The sequence below is a fragment of the Culex quinquefasciatus genome, chromosome 1 (genome assembly GCF_015732765.1).
Source record: "Culex quinquefasciatus strain JHB chromosome 1, VPISU_Cqui_1.0_pri_paternal, whole genome shotgun sequence".
In the NCBI taxonomy this organism is placed as follows: domain Eukaryota; kingdom Metazoa; phylum Arthropoda; class Insecta; order Diptera; family Culicidae; genus Culex; species Culex quinquefasciatus.
Genome location: NC_051861.1, coordinates 10,721,473 through 10,748,987, shown reverse-complemented (window position 1 = coordinate 10,748,987; position 27,515 = coordinate 10,721,473). Strand labels below are relative to the sequence as shown.

At 36.7% G+C, this 27,515-nt stretch overlaps 1 long non-coding RNA gene across 5 annotated transcripts; it reads right to left on the bottom strand.

The window, feature by feature from the left end:
* Positions 1-2,131: 2,131 nt before the first annotated feature.
* Positions 2,132-25,931, bottom strand: LOC119771217. Of its 5 annotated transcripts, none has more exons than XR_005279090.1 (3): positions 25,804-25,931; positions 24,851-24,955; positions 2,132-2,285 (listed from the first exon to the last, which is right to left on the bottom strand). It is a non-coding gene; the product is annotated as an uncharacterized LOC119771217 (long non-coding RNA). The 5 variants fall into 5 exon arrangements; XR_005279091.1 differs by having other exon boundaries at positions 25,765-25,925; XR_005279093.1 differs by having other exon boundaries at positions 24,851-25,010; positions 25,804-25,925.
* Between the last annotated feature and the right edge of the window lie 1,584 nt (positions 25,932-27,515).

Sequence of the window (27,515 nt, the reverse complement as noted above, 5' to 3'; positions counted from 1 at the left end):
GCAAATTCAATTTCAAAAAAATGCTAAGTCCTGATTTGACACCTGTCAAACCACTCAAATGGCACTCACAAAATGAATACTGAGTTCTTTGAGTTCATTTGCTACGTCACGGTTTTCTTGCCTATAGAGGAGAAAATCGTGACGTCAAAAATGAACTCGAATCACTTAAAGTTCATTGTGTGAGTGACTTTAACATTTTGGCCTAGTTTGACAGCTACCTCGTTCCCAAGTTTTCTGTGGGAGGGAAAAGGAGGCGAATACTTTATGAAAATCATACCTGTCAAAATTCCTAGCCTCAAAACTTTGTCGCGAGTTGCTTTTCTCCTCTATGGAGGAGAATATCGTGACGTCAGAAATGAACTCAAATCACTCAAAGTTCATTTTGTGAGTGACTTTTACATTTTGGTCTAGTTTGACAGCTACATTGTCCCCAGTTTTCTGTGGGAGAGAAAAGGAGGCGAATACTTTATGAAAATCATACCTGTCAAAATTCCTAGCCTCAAAATTTTGTCGCAAGATGCTTTTCTCCTCTATTGAGGAAAAAATCGTGACGTCAGAAATGAACTCAAATCACTCAAAGTTCATTTTGTGAGTGACTTTAACATTTTGGCCTAGTTTGACAGCTACATTGTCCTCAGTTTTTCGATGGGAGAGAAAAGGAGGCGAATACTTTATGAAAATCATACCTGTCAAAATTCCTAGCCTCAAAATTTTGTCGCGAGTTGCTTTTCTCCTCTATAGACAAGAAAATCGTGACGGCAGAAATGAACTCAAATCACTCAAAGTTCATTGTGTGAGTGACTTTAACATTTTGGCCTAGTTTGACAGCTACATTGTCCCCAGTTTGCCGTGGGAGAGAAAAGGAGGCGAATACTTTATGAAAACCATACCTGTCAAAATTCCTAGCCTCAAAATTTTGTCGCGAGTTGCTTTTCTCTTCTATAAAGGAGAAAATTGTGACGTCAGAAATGAACTCCTCTATAGAGGAGAAAAGCATCTTGCGACAAAATTTTGAGGCTAGGAATTTTGACAGGTATGATTTTCATAAAGTATTCGCCTCCTTTCTCCTGGGGAACGAGGTAGCTGTCAAACTAGGCCAAAATCCTCTAAAATGAACTTTGAGGTGGTTGACTCTGAATTTTCTCCTTTATAGAGGAAAAAATCGTGACATCAGAAATGAACTCCAAATCACTCAAAGTTCATTTGTGGTGACTTTACATTTTGGCCTAGTTTGACAGCTACATTGTCCCCAGTTTTCTGTGGGAGAGAAAAGGAGGCGAATACTTTATGAAAATCATACCTGTCAAAATTCCTAGCCTCAAAATTTTGTCGCGAGTTGCTTTTCTCCTCTATAGTTACCTAAATTTTTAATCCAGTTTAGATGAACAACTAATAAGAATGAGTGATCCGCCATTGCAAATCATTCGATTGTGATGAGTGACCAACAATATTTAACCTATTTTCGTGACCATTTAAAGACTACTGGAAGGTCCGTGGACGATAATGACGACCGCACAGCAAGAATACAACTTTTGGAAGCCTTCCGACATTCTGCTGATGTTCTCCACACACTGAAAACCCAAAACAATAACACCGGAGGAAACCTTCGCCAAACAAAAACTACCAACTCAACCATTTCCAACCTGGTTTGTGGCCCAAACTCCTACGAGCAACCTCGAGTTCGCTCGCGCACCCCTCAGTGCCATTTAAAAGAAAAGCAATTTGTGTGTGTTTTACGATCTTTCCTTTTGCCGAACATGCCCCTTCGCAACAGATTCTTGTCTAATTTTTTTTTGGGAGGAACAATTTCTTTCCCCTCAAAGCCACTTACCCTCCGGAATGCAAATAGTTCCTTCTGGAGCCTGCCGCTCGGCCGAAGGTTGTTGGCCTTTCCGTATGAATTTCAACATTGTTGTTGTTGTTCCTTTCTTCTCCAACTCCAAGTTCACGCGCGGGTTCTAGCTGCTCTCTTCCTGCTTTGCTTTCGTGCGCTGCGCTGCTAAATCCTTCTTCTTGCCGCGTGGTAAGTAGTGTGTCGTCACATACAACCTCTCCTCCACTCACATTCACAAAACCACTCCTAATATCTCTTTTCACTTCTTTTATTTTCCGCGCTGCTGATCAGTTGACCATTTCTTCACTTCACGGGCTGCTGCTGAGCTACTTTGGATGCTGCTGGATTTCGGATCGCTGCTCTGGCGGTTGTTCCCTTGCGGTCATGAAGCCCGGTGGTGGCGTGAGGTTCATCGATTGGCCACCTTCTGCCCGTGCACGAAAATGTTGATCTGCAATATTGAGAGGGAGAGAGAGAGAGAGAAAACAACAAACATCAGTTAAATAGCAGCGATTTTTCATATTGATGGGTGAGATCAAGGGGAGATCGATCATTGTTATCCGAGCATTCGTTGGTGAAGGTTGTCTGAATCAACATGACTCGTCGCGTCCCGGCGCAAAACGCCGGCAATATTGCCCTACCTGCGGCTCAAGCAGGCAAAAAAGTGGGAATTTCCAAAAGGAAGGTTGAGGCCTCAACTGATGGCCAAAAACCGGGAATTTCCAAAAGGAAGGTGCTTTTGGAAGTGACATCGAACAGCAAAAAGACGAAAAAGAGCGACGGTACTGTACCGATGGATGAGGAGGAGGAGAACTCTTCATCGCACGAGGAGCAGCTTTTGAAGAACAACAAGTTCGCTGGACTGCCTGACGAGGACCAGGTAGCGGAAGCAAAGGAGAATGAAGTGAAACAGCGAAAGGAGAAACTGCCTCCTTTTTATGTGCGGCAATCAGCAGCAACGATCGACTTTCGAGCGGGGCTGGTTGAACTCATCAAGTCTGGGAAAGTCCAAGGCAACATTCGTCTGTGTCAGGACGGATTTAAGGTGCTGGTGCAATCCAGGCAGCACTATCAACTGGTCAAGGATTACTTGACCGAAAACGAGGCGGAGTACTTTACCCATGATGTCGTCATGGATAAGCCGTACAAAATCGTCGTCAGAGGTCTGTACGACATGCCAGTGGAGGAATTAGCTGCCGAGCTAAAAGTTTTGAAACTGGATGTGTTGGCCGTGCACAAAATGAGCCGACGCAACAAAGACATCAAGTACCGTGACCAGCTCTACCTGCTGCATTTGGCTAAGGGATCGACGACGCTTCCTGAGCTGAAGGCAATTCGAGCGGTTTTCAACATTATCGTGTCGTGGGAGCGATACCGACCAGTGCATCGTGACGTCACACAATGCTTCAACTGCCTGGGCTTCGGGCACGGAGGTAAGAACTGCCACCTGAAGCGTCGTTGCGCCAAATGTGGTACCGATGCGCACATCACATCCCAGTGCATCCAAGATTCGCTGGTGAAGTGCCTCAACTGCAACGGTGAGCACTCGTCAACCGACCGAAAGTGCCCCAAGAGAGCTGAGTTCGTGAAAATTCGGCAGCAAGCATCGACGAAGAATCAGCCTCAGCGTCGTAGAACTCCTCCAGCCCTGGTGGAGCAAAATTTTCCACCTCTTCAACCGCGACGCCAGGTCCCGAACTTGGCACCGTTGCCGTTGGATCCCAGGAAGAGAGCTGAGATGAATCATCCACGGCCGGGTTCCAGCCAGGAGCCGAGACCGCCACCACCGGGCTTCAGCCAGGAGCCAAGACCAACCCAAGAACCAGCAGTTGAGGAAAATGGTAATGATCTTTACACCTCAACCGAACTCCTCAATATTTTCAAACAGATGTCCGCTGCACTGCGTGGATGCAAAACCAAGACCCAGCAGATTGAAGTGCTGACCTCGTTCGTCATCCAGTATGGATCGTAGGTCCCTCAAGCTGCTGAATTGGAACGCTTGCTCCATTAGGAGGAAGAACTTAGAGCTGGTGGATTTTCTTCGCGAGAAGGAGATCGACGTAGCTGCCATCACGGAAACTCATCTGAAGCCCGGTGAAAAAGTTTATCTGCAAAACTACAAGATCGCGACGCAGCTCGATAGGACCACCTCTGGAGGAGGAGGTGTGCTTGTCGCTGTTCATCGTGATCTCAAGCCACGCCGGCTGCCACACTTCAAGCTGGACATCATCGAGGCCGTTGGGTGGAAATTCCCACTTCGGTTGGCCCAGTACTCTTCATTGCTGCATACTGCCCACGTCAGGTGAATGCCAGAGATGGTTCAGCAGCAAAACTGAAGAGCGATATCCAGAAGCTGACACGGCGGAGCGCAAAGTACATCATCGCTGGTGACCTCAACGCGAAGCATGAAGTTTGGGGCAACAGCAGGAGGAATCGGAACGGAGTGATTCTGCACAACGATCTGCAAAACGGATACTACAACGTTGTGAGTCCGGATCGTCCAACGAGGGTGGCTCGGTCTGGGAATCACTCAATCATCGACTTCTTCATTACCAATATGGCTGAGAACGTGGCTCATCCTGAGGTGTTTGAAGAGTTGAGTTCTGATCACTATCCGGTGGTTGTGGAGGTTGGAGCTTCCGTTACTCCGCAGCGGCAACCAACCCGGAAAGATTACCACAACGTTGACTGGCAGCAGTTTCAGCAAGTGGTCGACAGCAACATCGACTATGATCAACACCCGGAAACTTCTGCTGATATTGATCGTTCGCTGGAGGTGATCCAGCAGGCTATCAACCAAGCAGAGGCTGCCAACGTTCGGGAGGTTCCTGTTAATTTTAAGGTAACTGATATTGACGTAGATACTAAACACTTGATTAGACTTAGGAATGTTTATAGGAGACAATATCAACGGACTGGGGACTATGACAAAAGATTTCAGTTAACAATTTGAACAAAATCATACAAGACCGACTTGACAATATCAGAAATCAAGAATTTTCAAAACATGTAAGCCAGCTTGGGAATTATTCAAAACCATTTTGGAAACTTTCAAAAGTTCTTAAAAACAAACCAAAGCCTATTCCTCCTCTTATTGTTGAGGATTCTCCTTTGATTACATCCGAGGAAAAGGCAAATGCACTTGGGCTTCATTTTGTTAGTTCACATAATCTTGGCGCTTCCATGACCAGCCGTAAAGAAACATCAGTTGCCAATAGTATTTCAACAATCAATGACTCTACCTTTGAATTTCCTGCAGATTCCCATGTTTCTGGTGAGGAAGTCAAAGTTGCAGTTAAACAAATGAAAATATGAAAGCTCCAGGCTTTGATAACATTTTAATCTAGTGTTGAAAAAACAGAGTGATCAGTTCTTTCAACATCTAGCCAATATTTTCAATAAATGTTTGCAACTTGGTTACTTCCCCACCAATTGGAAGCTGGGCAAAGTCATACCAATTTTGAAGCCTCAAAAGATCCAACATCGCCAACAAGTTATCGTCCCATTAGTCTTTTGAGTAGTCTGTCCAAACTCTTTGAGAAGGTCATCTATTCAAGGCTTTTGGATTTTACCAACGATAATAATATAATTTTGAATGAGCAGTTTGGCTTCCGAAAGGGACATAATACTGCTCATCAGCTTACGAGAGTAACTAAAATCATCAAGCAGAACAAGCTTGAGTCTAAATCAACTGCTATGGCTTTGTTGGATGTTGAGAAGGCTTTTGACAATGTTTGGCATGATGGTTTGATACATAAACTGTATTTATACGGTTTTCCAATGTATCTTATCAAAATTATCCAGCACTATCTTTCGGAGAGATCGTTCAGGTTTTTCTGAATGGGATTGCTTCTGGATTATTCAACATTGATGCTGGGGTTCCCCAAGGAAGTATTCTTGGCCCACTTCTGTACAATATTTTTACATCTGATTTGCCTACTCTTCCTGGTAATGGTGTGTTGTCACTTTTTGCTGATGACACTGCCGTTATTTATAAGGGTAAAATAACCAGATATTTAGTTGGCCGTCTTCAGAAGGGTCTTGACGTTCTTTCCGAATACTTTGGCGACTGGAAAATTCGCATAAATGCAGCCAAAACTCAAACCATCATTTTTCCACTTTCCAAATCGGCCAGATTTGTCCCAAAGGATGATGTTTTGATTAAAATGAATGATGTTTCGATACCCTGGTCAAAGGAAGTTGTCTATTTAGGTCTCATACTTGACTCGAAACTATTGTTTCGGCAGCATGTAGATAAAATATTGAACAAGTGCAGCATTCTCATCAGGTGTTTGTATCCTTTAATTAACAGAAAATCAAAGCTATCTTTGAAAAATAAGTTAGCAGTTTACAAACAAATAATTTACCCCGTTATTGAGTATGCAGTACCTGTTTGGGAGTGTTGCGCTAGAACTCATAAATTGAAGCTCCAGCGTGTCCAAAACAAGGTACTCAAAATGGTTTTGAATGTTCCTGGCTGGACAAGATCAAGTGAGGTTCATGAATTAGCAGAAGTAAAAATGTTGGATCAGAAGATTCAAGAAAAATGTTTGAAATTCAGGGAAAAATGTGCTATATCTGAATACCCCTTGATTCAAGGATTGGTTTAGTTTATGGTAAGATTAAGTTAGTTTTAGGTTAGGTTATGTTTTCTTAACATTTTTTTCTCATTGTACCTAGTGTTACAAAAATGATAAATCATATACTTTTAAAGTTATAAAATGAACAGTGTTTAAATCACGAAAAGCAAACTAAAGCTGAAGAGCCACAGCTGACCACTTATTATGTAAACCAAATGTAATTATTATAAGAAAGATTCAATAAAGTATATTTAATTCCAAAAATACGGACTGGGGACTATGACAAAAAGATTTCAGTTAACAATTTGAACAAAATCATACAAGACCGACTTGACAATATTAGAAATCAAGAATTTTCAAAACATGTAAGCCAGCTTGGGAATTATTCAAAACCATTTTGGAAACTTTCAAAAGTTCTTAAAAACAAACCAAAGCCTATTCCTCCTCTTATTGTTGAGGATTCTCCTTTGATTACATCCGAGGAAAAGGCAAATGCACTTGGGCTTCATTTTGTTAGTTCACATAATCTTGGCGCTTCCATGACCAGCCGTAAAGAAACATCAGTTGCCAATAGTATTTCAACAATCAATGACTCTACCTTTGAATTTCCTGCAGATTCCCATGTTTCTGGTGAGGAAGTCAAAGATGCAGTTAAACAAATGAAAATATGAAAGCTCCAGGCTTTGATAACATTTTGAATCTAGTGTTGAAAAACAGAGTGATCAGTTCTTTCAACATCTTGCCAATATTTTCAATAAATGTTTGCAACTTGGTTACTTCCCACCAATTGGAAACTGGGCAAAGTCATACCAATTTTGAAGCCTCAAAAGATCCAACATCGCCAACAAGTTATCGTCCCATTAGTCTTTTGAGTAGTCTGTCCAAACTCTTTGAGAAGGTCATCTATTCAAGGCTTTTGGATTTTACCAACGATAATAATATAATTTTGAACGAGCAGTTTGGCTTCCGCAAGGGACATAATACTGCTCATCAGCTTACGAGTAACTAAAATCATCAAGCAGAACAAGCTTGAGTCTAAATCAACTGCTATGGCTTTGTTGGATGTTGAGAAGGCTTTTGACAATGTTTGGCATGATGGTTTGATACATAAACTGTATTTATACGGTTTTCCAATGTATCTTATCAAAATTATCCAGCACTATCTTTCGGAGAGATCGTTCAGGGTTTTTCTGAATGGGATTGCTTCTGGATTATTCAACATTGATGCTGGGGTTCCCCAAGGAAGTATTCTTGGCCCACTTCTGTACAATATTTTTACATCTGATTTGCCTACTCTTCCTGGTAATGGTGTGTTGTCACTTTTTGCTGATGACACTGCCGTTATTTATAAGGGTAAAATAACCAGATATTTAGTTGGCCGTCTTCAGAAGAGTCTTGACGTTCTTTCGGAATACTTTGGCGACTGGAAAATTCGCATAAATGCAGCCAAAACTCAAACCATCATTTTTCCACTTTCCAAATCGGCCCGATTTGTCCCAAAGGATGATGTTTTGATTAAAATGAATGATGTTTCAATACCCTGGTCAAAGGAAGTTGTATATTTAGGTCTCATACTTGACTCGAAACTATTGTTTCGACAGCATGTAGATAAAATATTGAACAAGTGCAGCATTCTCATCAGGTGTTTGTATCCTTTAATTAACAGAAAATCAAAGTTATCTTTGAAAAATAAGCTAGCAGTTTACAAACAAATAATTTACCCCGTTATTGAGTATGCAGTACCTGTTTGGGAGTGTTGCGCTAGAACTCATAAATTGAAGCTCCAGCGTGTCCAAAACAAGGTACTCAAAATGGTTTTGAATGTTCCTGGCTGGACAAGATCAAGTGAGGTTCATGAATTAGCAGAAGTAAAAATGTTGGATCAGAAGATTCAAGAAAAATGTTTGAAATTCAGGGAAAAATGTGCTATATCTGAATACCCCTTGATTCAAGGATTGGTTTAGTTTATGGTAAGATTAAGTTAGTTTTAGGTTAGGTTATGTTTTCTTAATTTTTTTTTCTTCATTGTACCTAGTGTTACAAAAATGATAAATCATATACTTTTAAAGTTATGAATATGAACAGTGTTTAAATCACGAAAAGCAAACTAAAGCTGAAGAGCCACAGCTGACCACTTATTATGTAAACCAAATGTAATTATTATAAGAAAGATTCAATAAAGTATATTTAATTCAAAAAAAGGGGAGATCGATCGATCATTGCCCTCTTCAAGAAGATATGGTTTATGTGGAGAGAATTTTCATTACATCAAGTTGTTCAGAAACATCAATCTTGTTGAAGCGTGGATGGGTTTAGTTCCACAAGAAAACGCCTGGAATAAGTGTTATGTAATTGCTGGTGGGTTTATCTTGCCCCCTCGGTTCAAGCATCAAAGAAAAGATCACTTGATCAACAGGCGATGGAAGTTCTTGGTAGACCTTTCCGGTTCTTGAAGGTCAAACCCACCAATGCAACAACACTCATTAGTGATACCAACATTGCACGCCAACACTAGCAATTACGCTGGTTTTGTTCTTCCGTTCCGTATAAATTTGAATAGTGTGCCCGACGACGGCGTCACAACAATGCCCTCGGTTCGCGATAGCGCCGCCGGAAAGTGGCCACACTTTTGCTAGTACCACTAGCAGTGTTTGATTGTTGGTTCCCAGCGACTCCAACTTGGGTCAGCGAGATATCAAATTCCGTGCAAACATCACGCAGTCGGTCTTGCTTCAATGCTGGCGGTGTCGGTCAGGGTGGCCACTCAGAACTATTATTCGAATTTTTGGATTCTCCCCGAACATTTCAGATCCTTACTTCCGCGCTACGCTTTATTGTGAAATTTTTCGACCGATTTCTGTGTTTCTACGTTGTTGTCCGCTTGCAATTCAGGTCTTGTTTGGGGTCCCACGAGCCCCTATTGAAAATGATTGGAGTTCTTAAAAAGTTCTGCGTAAAAACATTTTTGGCTAATACAAAAAAGGGGTAAAAATTGCAAAAGTTCCGCAGTGCTTTTTAACCTTCCTACGGTATTGGGGTCCTTTTCGGCGTTTTTGCCTTCCTCACCTCAATGTGGCAAGGCTATAAAATCACTCGAAAAATGAACTTCTTAAATACACATCTCAGATATATCTTCACGTATACCTATCGACTTATAATCACATTCTGAACAAATGTCTGTTTGGATATGTGTAGCAGACATAATTTTTTTTTCCACACAAATATCTCAGAATTGGCTGAACCAATTTTTGGCCGGATCCGCCTTATTCTGTTCGTTTTTGGGGTCCCCTAAGACCCTATTAAATTTTATTCTGTTTAGTGGAGTACTTTTAAAGTTATGCCATGAAAATGTTTTTTTGTAGCTGAGCAGTTCTCTGAGATTTCGATCATTCATTTTTTTATGTAGTTTTTAATCAGGCTGAAATTTTTAAGGTGCCTTCGGTATGCCCAAAGAAGCCATTTTTGTATTAGGCTGGTACAAATATTTTTTAAAGTTTTTGTCACCCCTTCCTTCAAAATTGTCCCGAAAAATCAGGGGGCAAAAAAATATTTTTGCAATAAACTTCAAAATTTCAATGAAAATTCAAGTGCAACCAGCTGAAATCAAATTAAAATACACTCTCCTGCGTTTAAAATCATGTTTAGCATGTTTGGGTTTATTAAAAAATCTTAAGATCAAAATCTTTTTTTTCGATACAATTTTTGTTTTTGTCAGATCTTAGATTATTTGAAAACTAATGATTACAAAACAACTGAACTAGTGTAAAATGCATTTTAAGACACTTTTTCATTTAAATGTGAAGACTATGGCTTGTTATTTAAATTTTTATATTTTTATTTTTGCCCCCTCGACCTCTGCCAGGGCCGAGGGACAAAAACTTTTAAATATTTGCATCGGCCTTATTAGTTTGGCCATATAATTTTCCATACAAATTTGGCAGCTGGCCATACAAAAATGATGTATGAAAATTCAAAATCTGTACCGTAAAACGGGGTGACTTTGATAGCCGGGGTGACTTTGATAGGTTTGAGATTTTTCCGCAATAAAAAGTACAAATTAAATACGTACGGAATGGTTTAGAATCAAACTGACCATGGTAGAGAAGTACTCAAAGTACCTCAAGATGAACTTTTCATAACATTTTGAATGGTTTAAAAAGTTAGTTAACTATTATTAAGAAAATGTTGATGAAAGGCATTATTTCAAACTCCTCAAAGTGTCATGATTTTCTCAATGAACATAATTTTGAATCGGAAAATGGAATATATTTTCTGATTCTTTGGACAATTTTCCACTAGGAGAAGGTAAACTAATTTTGTAAATATTAAATAATATGTGTTTTTGAAACAAAATTCAAAAAATCTATAACTTTATAAGCATCAATTGAACAAATTTCATATGAAATGTGAAAACTTGTGATTCGTGCTTCGAATTCAGTTTAAAATGTAATATAAATCGATAATTTTATGAACAATACTAGATTTAACGAATTTCAGGCACAATTCCGACTTTTTAACAACTTTACCTAAAATTTATATGTATTTTGTTAAAAAGCCTTAAAACTTAGTTAACTTAATAAAAACATTGATTTTTTCTTGAAAACTATATTATCAACTTTAGTGATGGTTAATTTAACGTAAAATGAAGTTTGAACACCTATAATCTGATTTTATCAAGAAAAACTATGACTATCAAAGTCACCCCGGAATTTAAAATGAGAATTTTTAACGTAACTATTTTTCTGAGCATTATAGAAAAATAACTTTTTCAAGAAATAGTGCATGAACTTTGTGTGGCCTACCCCAGTACATGTTTTAAAAATAATTATCTTGAGAAAAACCTTTCCAGTTGGGAAATATTCCAAAAATAAATTGAAATCCTATCAAAGTCACCCCGGTTTACGGTATCTTTTGAAGGTTTTTTTTTTTTTGGTCGATTTGGTGTCTTCGGTAAAGTTGTAGGTATGGATATGGACTACACTGAAAAAAATTATACATGTAGGTGATTTTTATTTAACCTTTTGTCACTAAAACTTAATTTGCAAAAAACACTATTTTTATTTTTTAGATATGTTTTAGAGGACATCAAATTCCAACTTTTCAGAAATTTCCAGGTTGTGCAAAAATCTTTGAGCGAGTTATGAGTTTTGAATCAATACTGATTTTTTCAAAAAATCGAAAAATTGGTCGCAAAAATTTTTCAACTTCATTTTTCGATGTTAAATTAAATTTGCAATCAAAAAGTACTTTAGTGAAAGTGCACCGTTTTCATGTTAAATCCATTTTTAGGTGACTTTTTTGAGAATAATCGAAGTTTTTCATTTTTTTAAATTAGTGTCGGGCAAAACATTCAATGTTACGCCCATTTGAAATGTTAGTCTTAAAATTAAGTTAGTTTTAAAATTTTGAAAATATTTTTTTCGAAAAGATCGGAAAATTTTACGAATGTTTCATATTTTAACATTGTCAATTGGGCCTATAGTTGCTGAAATATCGACATTAGAAAATGGTGTGTTGTTTGGGTTGGACTTAGAAAACATCAATTTTCCTGTTTTTAAACCTTTGCATGGCAATATCTCAGCAACTAAGGGTCGTATCAACAAAGTTCAAAAATGCAAAATATAGAGAATTTTCTCAGCTTTTCAAAATATTTTTTCAAAGGTGGGCAAACATGTGCACTAATTTAAAAATAAAAACTGCGACTATTTTCAAAAGTCACCTAAAAATGGATTTAACTTGAAAACGGTGCACTTTATCAAAATTTTACTGAAGTACTTTTTGATTGCAAATTTGATTTTACATCGAAAAATTAAGTTAAAAATTTTTGCGACCAATATTTAGATTTTTGAAAAATCAGTATTGATTGAAAAATTCATAACTCGCTTAAAGATTTTTGCACAACCTGGAAATTTCTGAAAAGTTGGCATTTTATGTCCCCTAAAACATATTTTAGTGACAAAAGTTAAATTAAAAATCACTAAAAGTTAAATTAAAAATTACCAAATTTTTTTTACCGTGTATCATTTTTTTCAGTGTAGTCCATATCCATACCTACAACTTTGTCGAAGACACCAAATCAATCAAAAAATTCCTTCAAAAGATACAGATTTTTGAATTTTCATACATCATTTTTGTATGGAGCTGCCAAATTTGTATGGAAAATTATATGGACAAACTAATGATGCAAAATGGCTACCGAAGGCACCAAAAAAGTTTCAGTCGGATTAAAAAATACAAAAATTAAAATTAAAAAAAAAGATCGATTTTGTAGAGAACTGCTCATGTGTGCTCATACCAACCTCTGACATTTTTGACGATTTGCAGGGGATACATTAAGACATTTTTTTACTATTTTATAAATATATGCAGCAATTTTTAAGTTCAGAATTATTAATTTGCATTTTTATCAATCAAATCTTATCACTGAAAAGTTGTTCTGAAAATTTAATATTTGTCGCTTACTTATTTATTTCAAAAAAAAAAAAAAAATACTGAAATCAAGCTCCTAAAATAATAATAATTTTAAATAAACGCGGTATGTCCTGTAAGTAGAGGTGAGCAAAAAAAGAGCGAGCCGTTCAAAGAGCCGGTTAATTGAAAAGAGCTAACGAACCGTGGCTCACAATAAAAGAACCGCGGTTCTTTTTTAAGGGGTTACATACATGTAGAAAATCACCAAATTTCATGTTACAGAAAATTTATTGAATCCACCAAAAAGATGATTTTCAATCACTCCTGAAAGTTTCATGAAGATATTTCATGACTGAACTGAGTAAGAGACGATTTAAGTTTACAATTTTGCCATGCGCAAAGCGAACTGTCAAAATCTGTGAACGTTTTTCTCTAAACACCGAGTTGATTTACGGGTGCCACGATATCTCGAGATGGGATAAACCAAATTGGCTGAAATTTGAGGTGAAGACTCTCAAGACATATCCCGTGCTTTTTAAAAAAATACAAAAATCAAATACTGACGATTTTTTATATGAAAAACATAAAAATATTTTTATCTTTTTTAAAAATAAACTTTTTGAAAATCGGCCTTCGTCATGCACACGAGACCGGTTTAACGAGTCTTCACCAAAATTTTGAGCCGATTTGGTCTCAGCAGTGTTGAGATATCGTGGCACCCGTTTTTTGAAACTGCTAACTTCAAATAGCTATATCCCGGCAACGGTACAACCAAATGGCTTCAAATTTGTTTTGTTAGTAGATGAAAATGTTTATTTTAATGCCCTAAAAACAGATTTAAAAAAAGGTTCAAATGTGTGCTCAATCAACCTCTGACATTTTGGCCGATTTGCATGTATGTAACCCCTTAAACTTCGGTCTTTTGAAAGAACCGTTGCAAGATGGCATGATTTATGTTATAAATATAATTTATTAATTTTCCAAAAAACTGTAGTATTAAATTTGTTTTTGAGAGTTGAAAATGCATTTTCAGATGTTTCAATGGTTATAAAAATTAATCCCAAAAGTAAATGATTTTCTAAACAAAATGAAATAAAAAACTTTTCATTGTACAACTGATTGTACAAATTGCATAATTTTTAAAATATTACCACAAAATTACTGAATAGTTTAGAGATTTTTGAAAAAAAACCCCTTCTGTCCGATCAAACTATAGCATTTATAGACTTTATCGATTAAATCAGAATGTAGAAAAGAGTTCACAAAATATTTTCTCCAGATAAAATATCATCATTAGTTAACTCTTGCAGAAATAAACGCAATTTTAAAATTAAAAACAATTTCTCCAGCATCTTAGATTTAAGTTTGGATGATATTCAATTAAAGTCCAATGTGAAAAAAACTTATAAAATCACACGATTCTTAAAAAAAACCTTTTCATCCAAATTTGAAAAAGAGCCAAAGAGCCGTTCAAAAGTGCGACTCTTTTTAATGAGCGGCTCCTAAAAAGAGCGGTTTTGCACACCTCTACCTGTAAGAAACTTAAATACCCGACCCTCTCCGATTTCAATGAAACTTTGTAGACATATTATCCTAGGCATATATAAGCCATTTTTGTGTATATGGGCCCAGTTACACTCGATAATGACATTTGAGAAGGGCGTAAGGTATTTAAATATTTTTGTATTCCGTAATTTGAATATTGCTGTATCTCGAAGCCATTGCATCGTACCAAAAAGTGGTCAAAGACAAACTTGTAGGAAATTTGACGGGCTTTCCGAAAAAAATACACTGAAAGAAAAAATCACTCCACTTTTAAGAGATTTTTTGATTTTTAAGTTTAAAAGTAAAATTTGAGGGTGAGCCCACGATTTTTTTTCGTTCAAAATTTTTGTGAAAATATTAGGCTAATGTTACGAAAAGACTCACGAAAAATGCAGGATGGAGCAACTCACTTTAAAAAATACAAAAATAATTTATTGAAACTGTTTTTTTTTTTTTCAAAAATACATCCAATTGAAATGTGGTCAAATGCAAACTTATGGGAAATTGGACGAGCTTTCTGGTAAACATATTTTCGAGACTGAAAAATCAAGTCTGTCATATAGAAATTACGAAAAACCATCAAAAACCCTATTTTTTCAACATTTTTATTTTAAAAACCGATGTAACTTCACAAGGATTCGACTAAGGACAATGGTCAATATGGAGACTTTAATGTAAAATTGTCTAGAGAATCGACTCTCATGTTCGGATTTTGAAAATGTTGATGTTTAGAGCACTTTTGAAAAAAAAAAAAAAAAAATCAGTAAATTATTTTTGTATTTTTTTGCAATTCCGTCGTGAAACTACTTACTTTTCCTGTCATTCTTGAACGACGAAATAGCCTACTTTTCTGTACCAAAAATAATAGAATCGAATAGCAACACTTTTCAAAATAAATGCTGAAAAGTTCTACTTTTCAGCACTAAAATGGGTGTTGTTGAACTTTTCAGCACTTGTTTCGAAAAGTAACACTTTTAAACATTTTTTTGATTTAAACGATTAATTCACAAAATACATGAAAATTTGACATAAAATTTCACTCAGGGTGTGTTTTTTGGAATTGCAAAAAATGTTGTATGGAACTCGTTGCAAAACTTGATTTTTTCAGCACTCTTCGTATTTATCCAACTCGGTGAACCTCGTTGGATAAATGTACGACTCGTGCTGAAAAAATCCTCTTTTTGCAACTTGTTGCATAAACTACTATTTTAGGTGAGATGCTCCATCCTGCATTTTTTGTGAGTCTTTTTGTAACATCTTAGGCAATTTTCAGAAAAATTTTGAACGAAAAAAAATCGTGGGCTCACCCTCAAATTTTACTTTTAAACTTAAAAATCAAAAAATCTGTTTTTGATTTATATTATATTGTTCTTGATTTATAAAGGATTTCAGCTAAATAAAAATAAGCAAGCTTTTTTTTCTCAAATTCCCGACTAGAGTTGCCACCCTGGACGCCGGTCAGTCAGGGACGACCGTGTGTGAACACCTACAGAACCGATACTTGAAGGTCGTTGGTCGTCGTCTCCGGCGACACAATGGTGCTGGCTTGTGTTGGAAAATGCGATTTTCACAGGGCCGAGCTAGATGCAGGTCATCGAATTATTTAAGAGTCTGTGACTGGGAGGGAACGCATTTTATATTTTAATAATCTGACTAACACGGCGCTGTGTATGAGTGCACGAATTCGCGGCAAAGAAAGCAGCATGACATCATCCCGTGAATATTCAAGCCCACCACACCACCACACCACCGTCACGTAGTCCGCAGGTTCGTTCGATACATGTGTAGGAAAGACACCGGTTTGCACGACGTTCCCGGTCGTTGGATCAACTTCAAAGATCCGAGGTAGTCGGGAGAAATTGCTCTCGCGAGATCGAACCGATTCGCATTCCAGTCTCGGTTGATTGGCCAAAGAAATCCGATCTCGAGGTGGCACCGCCGCCGCACAAATGTCAGTGAAAATCGACCGGACCACTTCTTTGTAATTAATCTAACAGCGATGCACAAACTGATTTAAAGAACGGGGGAAACCTTACAAATGTCGCTGGTATACGTCGCTAACGAAACAAATCACGATTGACGTTACATAAAAGGAGCGATTTTAACAAAGAGCGTCTGGCGGAGGGTGGGGGAGGTTCATTCAAAAAGTGCACGCACCGTGTTGTTCAATGAATGTTGTTCCTCCAATAGGTGGTACTGTGGACGCGCGGACACTTGTGGGACTTCCCTGACTTGGCATGCATGCCCAACGAGGTGGATTTCGACAAAAAAAGAAACGAGTGGGTGAGAATAATGATATGCATGCAGTTTTTTTCGCTTCTTTTCTTCCTACTCTTCAGTCTCGGTCTGCGAGTCCAAATAAGGGGCAAACGAGCCGAACCGAACCTGTGTGACAAACTGTAAACAAACACAAAAAGCAACAACAAATAGGGGGCTCAGTCGGTGGATTGAGGATTTCTTGTCCAAAGTCGGTAAATCCTTACAAGTGTCGATCTGAGGTCTGGACAGGTAGAAAGGCACAAGGTTTTAAGTGGGCCCGCTTCGGAGGTTCTCTTTTTTTTACCTTCATGGCGTTGAGAAGAATGAACTGGACTTATTTGCAGACTGTTGACCGGCACGCACCATTTCTGTACTGAGGCAATCCCTCTTTCAGTGCACATATTTGAAACGTATCTTTTTAAGGTAGATATGTGACCATGTTTGTTGTTGTGTTCTTCTTGCTCAGTGGACAATTCTAAAGGCTTTCGCAAAGTGCAGTAGGAAGAACTTGTCAGCATTTCGACTTCCACAGAATCTGCTTCGAAATCTAGACGGTAATACAATCTAATCACCCGTAATATAGGAAATCCAGGGTTGTTACGGACGGCGCGGATTTGCTGGCTAATTTAGCTCAGGCGCAGATTTCGCGCGGATAGTAATTTTGATAAACAAAATAATTGAGAACGATAGAATTTCTTTCAAATTACAAAGGAAAATATTATTGGGAATTTAATAAATTCAATCTTATCCGTTGAGTGCGAAAACATCAATTTCCAAGAAGTTGTTAGTAAAGAAAATTTTCTTCTAAAAATTATTGATTTTTTTTTTCTTAATACGAAACTTTGAAATAATCTTAAAGGAGCGATTTTGTTAATGTATTTAAAATTTAAAAATTTGAAGCATTGAAACTTTTTAGATTTTCTATGTTTTTTAAATATAAAAATTTAAATTTTTAATTTTTTGGTTTATTGAAAAAAATTCTGTTGCCACTCTGATTCAGGTAGAATTGATTCTACTCCCAATTATTACAACATGACGAAATCCACTTAGAAATCTGCTAAAATCTACGTCTAAAAGCGAAATGTAATGTCAACATTAAAAAAAAAAAGAAATCTGGAATTCAACAATTTGAAATTTCAGAATTTATATATTCAAATAATAAAAAAAAACGATACTTAATCCACATTTAGGTGGTTGGTACCTTCCTCACATTCATAAAGTCAATACATTCAGTAAAAATAGCAACATTCCCTTAACATGTTAAACAAATCAATTTTACTACTGATTTCTTTTGATAGGGTTCACAGACCTTCAATTTTTCTGGCTCATCGGCAAGGTCTGATAAAAAAAACCTATCCAACGAAAGTTCACATGGAAGATTCAGACAATATTTTTATCACAATAATAACTTTTGATAGGGTTGTCAGATCCTTGATGTTTTAGGCTCATTTGAAAGGTCCTTCAATTATCTAACTAACGATGAGTCGCATGATGGACCGGACATAGTTGTTACTGAAATATCTCAGATCCGGCCTCCAAAAAGTGTATAAATAACACTTAAGTGCTAATAACTTGTGATAGGGTTGTCAGATCTTCAATGTGTTGGGCTCATTAGAAAGGTCTTTTTAATACCTTTCTGAAAATGTATAACATAATAGGGTTTCTTGCAAAAACCACCCTTTTTACAATCTTCGGACATACGCCAAATCGTTTTTTTTTTTTAGCATAACTTTTGAAGTACTTAACTAAACTTGCTGATTTAAAATAGAGACCTATGGGACCCCGAGACAGACCGAATGAGACTAATACGGTCAAAATCCGTTCATCCAGCCCGGAGATAATCGAGTGACAATTTTTTTGTCCACCCACCTACACACATCCACACAGACATTTGCTCAGAACATGATTCTGAGTCGATATGTATACGTGAAGGTGGGTCTACGAGGTCGAATTAAGAAGTTCATTTTTCGAGTGAATTTAAAGCCTTTCCTCAGTAAGGTGAGGAAGGCAAAAAGAATTCATTATTTGAAATTGTCAAAACTTACAGACTTAAAAATCGTAAAAAATTACGAATTAATAAATTGAAAAATTACGAAAATATTACAATTGATTTTTTTTGGAAATTTTTGATTTTTCAATAAAGTTCTTGAGTTTTAATAACTATGAAATTATTAAATTTTTAAATTATTAGATTATTTAATTATTAAATTATTAGATTTTTAAATTATTAAATTATTAAATTATTAAATAATTAAATTATTAAAATATTAAATTATTAAATTATTAAATTATTAAATTATTAAATTATTAAATCATTAAATTATTAAATTATTAAATTATTAAATTATTAAATTATTAAATTATTAAATTATTAAATTATTAAATTATTAAATTATTAAATTATTAAATTATTAAATTATTAAATTATTAAATTATTAAATTATTAAATTATTAAATTATTAAATTATTAAATTATTAAATTATTAAATTATTAAATTATTAAATTATTAAATTATTAAATTATTAAAGTATTAAATTATTAAATTATTAAATTATTGAATTATAAAATTATTAAATTATAAAATTATTAAATTATTAAATTTTTAAATTATTAAATTATTAAATTATTAAATAATTGAATAATTAAATTATTAAAATATTAAATTATTAAATTATTAAAATATTAAATTATTAAATAATTAAATTATTAAAATATTAAATTATTAAATTATTTAATTATTTAATCTTTTAATTATTTAATTATTCAATTATTCAATTATTGAATTATTTAATTATTTAATTATTTAATTATTTAATTATTTAATTATTTAATTATTTAATTATTTAATTATTTAATTATTTAATTATTTAATTATTTAATTATTTAATTATTTAATTATTTAATTATTTAATTATTTAATTATTTAATTATTTAATTATTTAATTATTCAATTATTTAATTATTTAATGGTTGAATTATTTAATTATTGAGTTTTTAAACTATTAATTTTTTTTTTGCCATTTTCTTAGTTCGGATCATTTTCGGAGTCATATTTTAGTTTAGAGAAATTTAGAGAAGAAAGTAATAAAAATTTCGTGTTTCGATTTTCCAGAGTTAAGTTTTGGCGAGAATTACCAAGTACATACTTAATCCCTAGATTTTATTATTTGGTGATTCATTTTATGGTTTGAATTTTTTTAGAGTTTCTTATTTAATTGTTTTTTTCTGAATTTGTTTTTAAAGCAACGATATTTAAAGTGTTGCAAACAATGCTAATATTGTTTCAGAAATGGCAAAACAGTTTCCATTTGGTACAGGAGGGATATGAATCCACAACTGATCAACGGTACTGATCCAAATGCCTTCTGTATTATTCTTTTTTCGTTTAAAGTTTCATCTAGGGGGGGTACAGAGTTAAAATAATTAACGTTCGTCAATATATTGACGTTGTTATTGATATACTGGTCAATAGATTAACGAAAATCGTTATGACCTACATTTGTACACCTTGGTTTGACATTTGAGCAATTCTCTACGAAATCGGTCTTTTTTCTTCAATTTTAATTTTTGTATTTTTTAATCCGGCTGAAACTTTTTTGGTGCCTTCGGTATGCCCAAAGAAGCCATTTTGCATCATTAGTTTGTCCATATAATTTTCCATACAAATTCGGCAGCTGTCCATACAAAAATGATGTATGAAAATTCAAAAATCTGTATCTTTGAAGGAATTTTTGATCGATTTGGTGTCTTCGGCAAAGTTGTAGGTATGGATACGGACTACACTGGAAAAATAATACACGGTAAAAAATTTGGTGATTTTTTATTTAACTTTTTATCACTAAAACTTGATTTACAAAAAAAACACTATTTTTAATTTTTTTTTTGATATGTTTTAGAAGACATAAAATGCCAACTTTTCAGAAATTTCCAGGTTGTGCAAAAAATCACTGACCGAGTTATGAATTTTTTAATCAATACTGATTTTTTCAAAAAATCGAAATTTTGGTCGTAAAATTTTCAACTTCATTTTTCGATGTAAAATCAAATTTGCAAAAAAGTACTTTACTAAAATTTTGATAAAGTGCACCGTTTTCAAGTTATAGCCATATTTAAGTGACTTTTTGAAAATAGTCGCAGTTTTCATTTTAAATTAGTGCACATGTTTGCCCAGTTTTGAAAAAATATTTTTGAAAAGCTGAGAAAATTCTCTATATTTTGCTTATTCGGACTATGTTGATACGACCTTTAGTTGCTGAGATATTGCAATGCAAAGGTTTAAAAACAGGAAAATTGATGTTTTCTAAGTTTCACCCAAACAACCCACCATTTTCTATCGTCAATATCTCAGCAACTAATGGTCCGATTTTCAATGTTAATATATGAAACAATTGTGAAATTTTCCGATCTTTTCGAAAAATATTTTTGGAATTTTCAAATCAAGACAAACATTTTAAAAGGGCGTAATATTGAATGTTTGGCCTTTGTGAAATGTTAGTCTTGATTTGAAAATTCCAAAAATATTTTTTCGAAGAGATCGGAAAATTTCACAAATGTTTCATATATTAACATTGAAAATCGGACCATTAGTTGCTGAGATATTGACGATAGAAAATGGTGGGTTGTTTGGGTGAAACTTAGAAAACATCAATTTTCCTGTTTTTAAACCTTTGCATTGCAATATCTCAGCAACTAAAGGTCGTATCAACAAAGTCCAAATAAGCAAAATATAGAGAATTTTCTCAGCTTTTCAAAATATTTTTTCAAAACTGGGCAAACATGTGCACTAATTTAAAAATGAAAAACTGCGACTATTTTCAAAAAGTCACTTAAATATGGCTATAACTTGAAAACGGTGCACTTTATCAAAATTTCAGTAAAGTACTTTTTGATTGCAAATTTGATTTTACATCGAAAATGAAGTTGAAAAATTTTACGACCAAAATTTCGATTTTTGAAAAATCAGTATTGATTAAAAATTCATAACTCGGTCAGTGATTTGCACAACCTGAAATTTCTGAAAAGTTGGCATTTTATGCCTCTAAAACATATCAAAAAATAAAAATTAAAATAGTGTTTTTTTGTAAATCAAGTTTTAGTGATAAAAAGTTAAATAAAAAATCACCAAAATTTTTTACCGTGTATTATTTTTCCAGTGTAGTCCGTATCCATACCTACAACTTTGCCGAAGACACCAAATCGATCAAAAATTCCTTCAAAAGATACAGATTTTTGAATTTTCATACATCATTTTTGTATGGACAGCTGCCGAATTTGTATGGAAAATTATATGGACAAACTAATGATGCAAAATGGCTTCTTTGGGCATACCGAAGGCACCAAAAAAGTTTCAGTCGGATTAAAAAATACAAAAAAAATCGAATGACCGAATTCCTAGAGAACTGCTCATTTGACAGAAGGAAACAAAAATAATTTTGGCGAATAAAATAAACAGAAATAAACTATACAGTTCGGCATTTTTAACAGAAAAAGACCATGTTCAGTCCCAGATTGGCCAAATTCGGTCACAGAAAGTGAGGGCTTCCACTGAAATGGAGCATTTGGCGTTCCGACCGGATTTGACGGAAATCAAACAGTAGGAGGTGCCCTGAAAGTAGGCGAAAGCAGAAGATTTGGTCCGAGGAGGAGGAGGCAATATCAACGGTATCATCTGTGATTTTCCGGGTTTCTCTTCAATAAAAAAAATGGACAGGATAAACGAACCGTTCTGCTAGCAGCCATGTCCTTGATGATGTCCAAATAGTTTCTTCTTGCCTGGTGAAAAAAGGAGGCAACCTGTCTCGTTGCCGATTGTTTCCTCCCTTTCCGCTGCCTGGTTTCAGTTGGCCACATTTTGTGATCGGATTTGAAACATGAACCACGGTCCACGTAGGTTTAGGATGGAGATGAGACATACTATACTGCGGTGTTAAAGGGAAAGATGTTCCACTTCCGCCACTTAAAGGATGTTACATTATTCCGGAAAGTCACCGGTGCCAAAGAGTTTTTGCTTAGCGCTTTGAGTGTCAGGTTATGTTATCCGTCCTCAGCCAGAATTCAGCCAGGGTCCTTAGAAAAGGAGAAACTTTGTCCGTATTCTATTTTTTATCGAGGGTTCATTTTTGATTCTTAAATGCTGGAGGAAGAAACGGGACAGGATATAGCCCCCGAAACTTGGTTACTTTTGCCACCGGTGGAGGAGGTGGAGGCTTATTTAGTTGAACCAGACGTTTCGGGACAGTCCTTCAACGTGGGGGGACGGAGCGGAATCAGGAACCCGCTCCACTGTATTTTCTTCTTAAGCGTTTTGAGAAGTAACAAGACCTGACCATTCTTGGTCGACGGAGCATTGTCCGGACTGTCCGCTCTGAAGGAATGTCCAATTCCTGCCACTTATAAATGTCCCACTGGGATTTCCATGAGCCTTCTTACCGTCAAAATTTTTTGTGTTTATGTTCGGTTTGACATTACTATTTGACAGTAGTTCAAGGAATCACAAAACCAGGTAAGGTTGCGTTAAAGTATTGACGAAATATAAATATATCAACGAACTATTATTAGTCTATCGACCAAGTTGTCCTGCCCCTAGAGTTTCATTCATTATGTTACTCTCTTCTATGTTTGCCGCGATTTTTTTATATGGCGCGGATTTCGCGCGGATTGGGTTTTGGGGTCGGCGCGTATCTGGCGCGGATTTTTTCTCGACTTTTCCGTAACAACCCTGGCAAATCTTTCGATACAATGGCCCTTATTTTCACTGGCCAGACCCACTCTGCGTGAAGCTAACCGCTACGACGATTCGTTGAAATCGAGTCGAGAGTCACATCGAGCACTTTTCACTAAACCTAAAGTATCGAAGGAAAACTTTCAAGTACCTCCAACACCCTAACTGCGCAGTTGGGTTCTTATCACTGCTGGGAAGCATAACAGTCCAAACAGTGATACAGAAATCGAGGTGCGCGCACGAACAAACATAATTAAACAATGTTTGAACGAGTGACGTGTGAGTGTAACAAAGTCAATTCCGAACGGGCCCACCTGTCACCTCGAAAAGGTAACCAAAGTTTCGACATATCAAAGACCGTGGTCTTCAAGAACCCCGTCCTATCTTATCAGTGTCACTGTTTACCCCGGAGATTTGTGGCGATAAATTTCCGAACACCGAGTGATGCAATGCGCTGTGCGTCGTCGTCGCACGAAGAAAAAAAGAAGTAAAAACTATGGTTGGTGAATCAAACGAGCTTCAACGTAACATGAGTCAGAGTTGCCAACCATAAGCTGGATTGAACATGGGGAAAGGAACAATATCCGGTGAAATTAGGTATGCAAGGCACCGTTTCTCTGCATGGGACGAGTTGGCCAAGAAATCTACAAGAAAATGTGTAGTTCTGTTGAGGAAGCTATCTCTTCGTCATGTCCAGTATGGTGGCAAGCCGTGGTATGAAGCTATTTGACTGATTTTTTACTCAGTTTTTCCAGCTGTAATTCGACACTAATGAAGATGAGTAACGCTATTGTGGTCTGAACCAGACTGCTGGTCTACAGAGCTATGGTTCAGAACGATTGCAAACAAGTAAGAACATCCGGAAACGAGCTCTTTAATGAACAGTTTGCAGTGCAACTGATCAAACTTACGTTCGCAAGATAAGGTGGCATTTGGGGACAGACTGAAGCGTCGGATGATTCACCGTTGCAATGTTTTTTTTCTGGAAGGAGAAAGGGTCTTACGCCGCCCACTCGAAACGGCGCGATGCGACCGGCGGTGGCGGCAACTCCACAATCGCTGGCCAACTTTGTTAACCTGTCCACCTACACGCGCGCAGAAGCAATCTCCGAAAAGGGTGATCTTTCTCATGTTGGGAGAATACATGGGAACATAAACTGAAACTCGATTTGGAGCTTAAAATGAGCTTTTTGAAGCGAATATGTCTTTAAGGTAGACTTCTGCTTACTGTTTATTTTTGTATTTAGTTGAAAAACAAGCAAATTTGATCAACTAGATCAGTTCAATGTTCAAAAATAGGTGAAATTTTGAGAAAATTTCCAACTAAATTTCCTTTTTCTGGCGGAACATCTGCTGCAGTCGATGCTCTCTGCTCGCACAGCTAGAATTTGCCACGCGTTTCGTTCGCTGCGCCAATTGAATATCCGCGACGTGCAACAGGTGTTTATTTTGGAAAACAGAATACAATCAAGCAAAAACAGTTCAAAACGACAACTCACCTGTGCTACCAGCCTTGCTGAAATTGATGAAACGGGTTCAACCGATGACTCCGGGGAAATTTCAAACAAACAGTTTTTTTCTTCTGATTGTCACACAAAACTTATCTAAATTATCAAAAACAAAACTAATAACAATTTGAGCAAGGAATTTCCTCAATTCCTTCCTCAAATCGAGATAAGCTAAAACACACTCTCGACGGGCCTCAAAAACCCGGGCCACCGGAAACGCTTCCTGCGCGGCGTCTCGCCGGCCGCACCCCGAAAAAGTCTCTTCCCTCTTCCAGACAGCAAAGGGAGCGTTCTTTTATTACGTAACGCGAAAATCGGACTTTTGACCCTCTGTAACAAAATTTCCATACTTTTTTGTATCTAACACGCCTCCGACCCCCTCCCCTACTGCGTTACGTAATAAAAGAACGCTCCCAAACCGGTCGAGAATCCAGAAAAGTGGCTCTGTCTTTCTTTCTTCTCACTTGCCTTGTTCCGCACCGCAATCCACGTAGAATTGAGTGGTTAGGTGCTATTCGGAGTTCTTTTCCTCCTTTCCTTCCTTCTGGAGTTATTTTTGCACACACAAACACCTTCTTTCCCTTAAAAAGCCGCCCGAACCGACTCGTAAATAAATAAAAATCACTCCCGTAACTAATATGCAAAACCCGTCGGCCGGCCCTGGAAACGTCACTCACTCACACTCACGAACAAGAACCACCTCAAAAAGGTGTGAGTGACCCTGCTGAATGGCGTTTTCTTCGTGTCTTTTTTTTTCGTTCGCACCGTGTCGTGGCTTGGGTGGGGGGGGAACCACTTTCAATCCGTGGAATCACCGGCGGAAGCGAAATTCCACCAAACAATTCTAGAACTGCCGGAAGGGGAAACGAAACCACGCAACGCAACGCAAAAAAAAACACACACACCCGGCTTGCTTTGTTGGAACCTGTGCGTGCACCACTCACTTCTTCTTGCCGCTGCAAACTGTTGAACACACCACCAACAACCAACAGAAAAATAAAAAGACTGTGTAGAAAGGGTTAACGAAATGACAACCGCGAGTGAAGAACGCGTCCGACGTCTGCAACTGCCCCGAGAGACTGAGCGGGGCGAGCTGCGAGTTGATGGGCGAAAATGAGAGTCGGGCAGGGTTGCCAGAGGGGCTGTCACGTTGCTCGTCTGTATACCTAGTGGATTGAAATGTCTGAACTGGGACCAGAAGAAATCTGTACCATTAAAAAAATATAGCTTTCACAAGGATATGTTTGACAAAAACGTGCACTAGTTTTTCTCAGTTTCGGCACAACCGCTTTTAGCCAAATGTGTGTCATTAGATCTGGTTGTTGGTACTACAGGTCCCTGTTAAAAATCATAAAGTCTAATCTAATCTAATCAGACCCTAGCGCAGCCCTAGGTTAGATGACACCTAGCACTCTTCTTGTCATTTATAGAGTTATCTACGTGCGCATGTAGTGTGTACGTACACGAAAAAGATTGAGGTTAAATTTTGTCCGGCCAGCAAAATCAAATGGTGCGCTAGTGTGTGTACGCGAAACGTCATAAAGCTTTATTAACATTTCTGGAGTTTTTTAAAGGACAATAAACCAAATTTCAGTTTTTGCTTTTGGGTGTTTTTAGAACCGCCTTGAGTCAGGGGTATTAAAAAACACCCAAAAAGCAAAAACTGAAAATTTGGTTTATTGGTCCTTTTCAAAAAAAAACTCCAGATTTGTAGTGCGTCATTGCATTGAAATACATTGAAACATCACAAGCGTTAAAGCGGCCAGGCCAACTGCGTAAAGTTAACCGCAAAGATGATTCGCTTGAAGTGGGTTGTGTTTGAGCACGGAGTGTTCGAGCAACAACACAATTCTGAATCGACAGGGGAGGAAGAAGCGTGGGGACACAACACCATACGCTCCGAAAATTTTGGTTGTATTCGTTGGGAGCACCATGCTAAGAAGGTTTGGTACTCGGGATTCTCTGGGATGGGACATTGTATTACCACGAATGCCCTGGACACTATTTGCCGTGGTTATAGCGCCACAACTCGCTCTCTGTAACAGTATTCCTAATTCCAGTCCTAGCTCACCAAGTCGTCATGGCCTAGTGGTTAGCATTTTTGCTTACCAATCCAAAGGACGCGGGATCGAAACCCGCCTCGAGCGACTTTGATTTTTCGTTCATATGCATCATTTAAAATTTCTGTGTTCTAAACTTTCTCGTTGGGAGCGAACACCGTAACCAGTCAGCCACCTGTTAAATATCATAAAGTCTGGTGAAGAATTCGAAGTGATTTTGAGTGAATGCCAGAAATTTCATAATAGAATGGTATTTGCATGAAATCTGATCATATTGATTTTTTTTTTAAAGAGGACAGGATATTAAAAAAAATCCAACCCTAACGCAAGTAATGAGCACTGAACTGCCGTTCTGCGCATTATTGTCCCATGTGCAAAAACATACATCTGAGATAAACTTGTTTTTTCATTCTGTTGAAAGTCAATCACAGGGAAATTAAAAGCAATATTCATTTTACTTTCTGGCAGAATAAAAACTTAAAAATAAATAAATGCATATCCATAATGTAAATTATTAAGGAGGAAGGATCGTAGTAATCGGTGCGTGCGGTCGCGAAAAAAATTTGCTCCGTCATATTTTGTTCGATTTTCGTTAT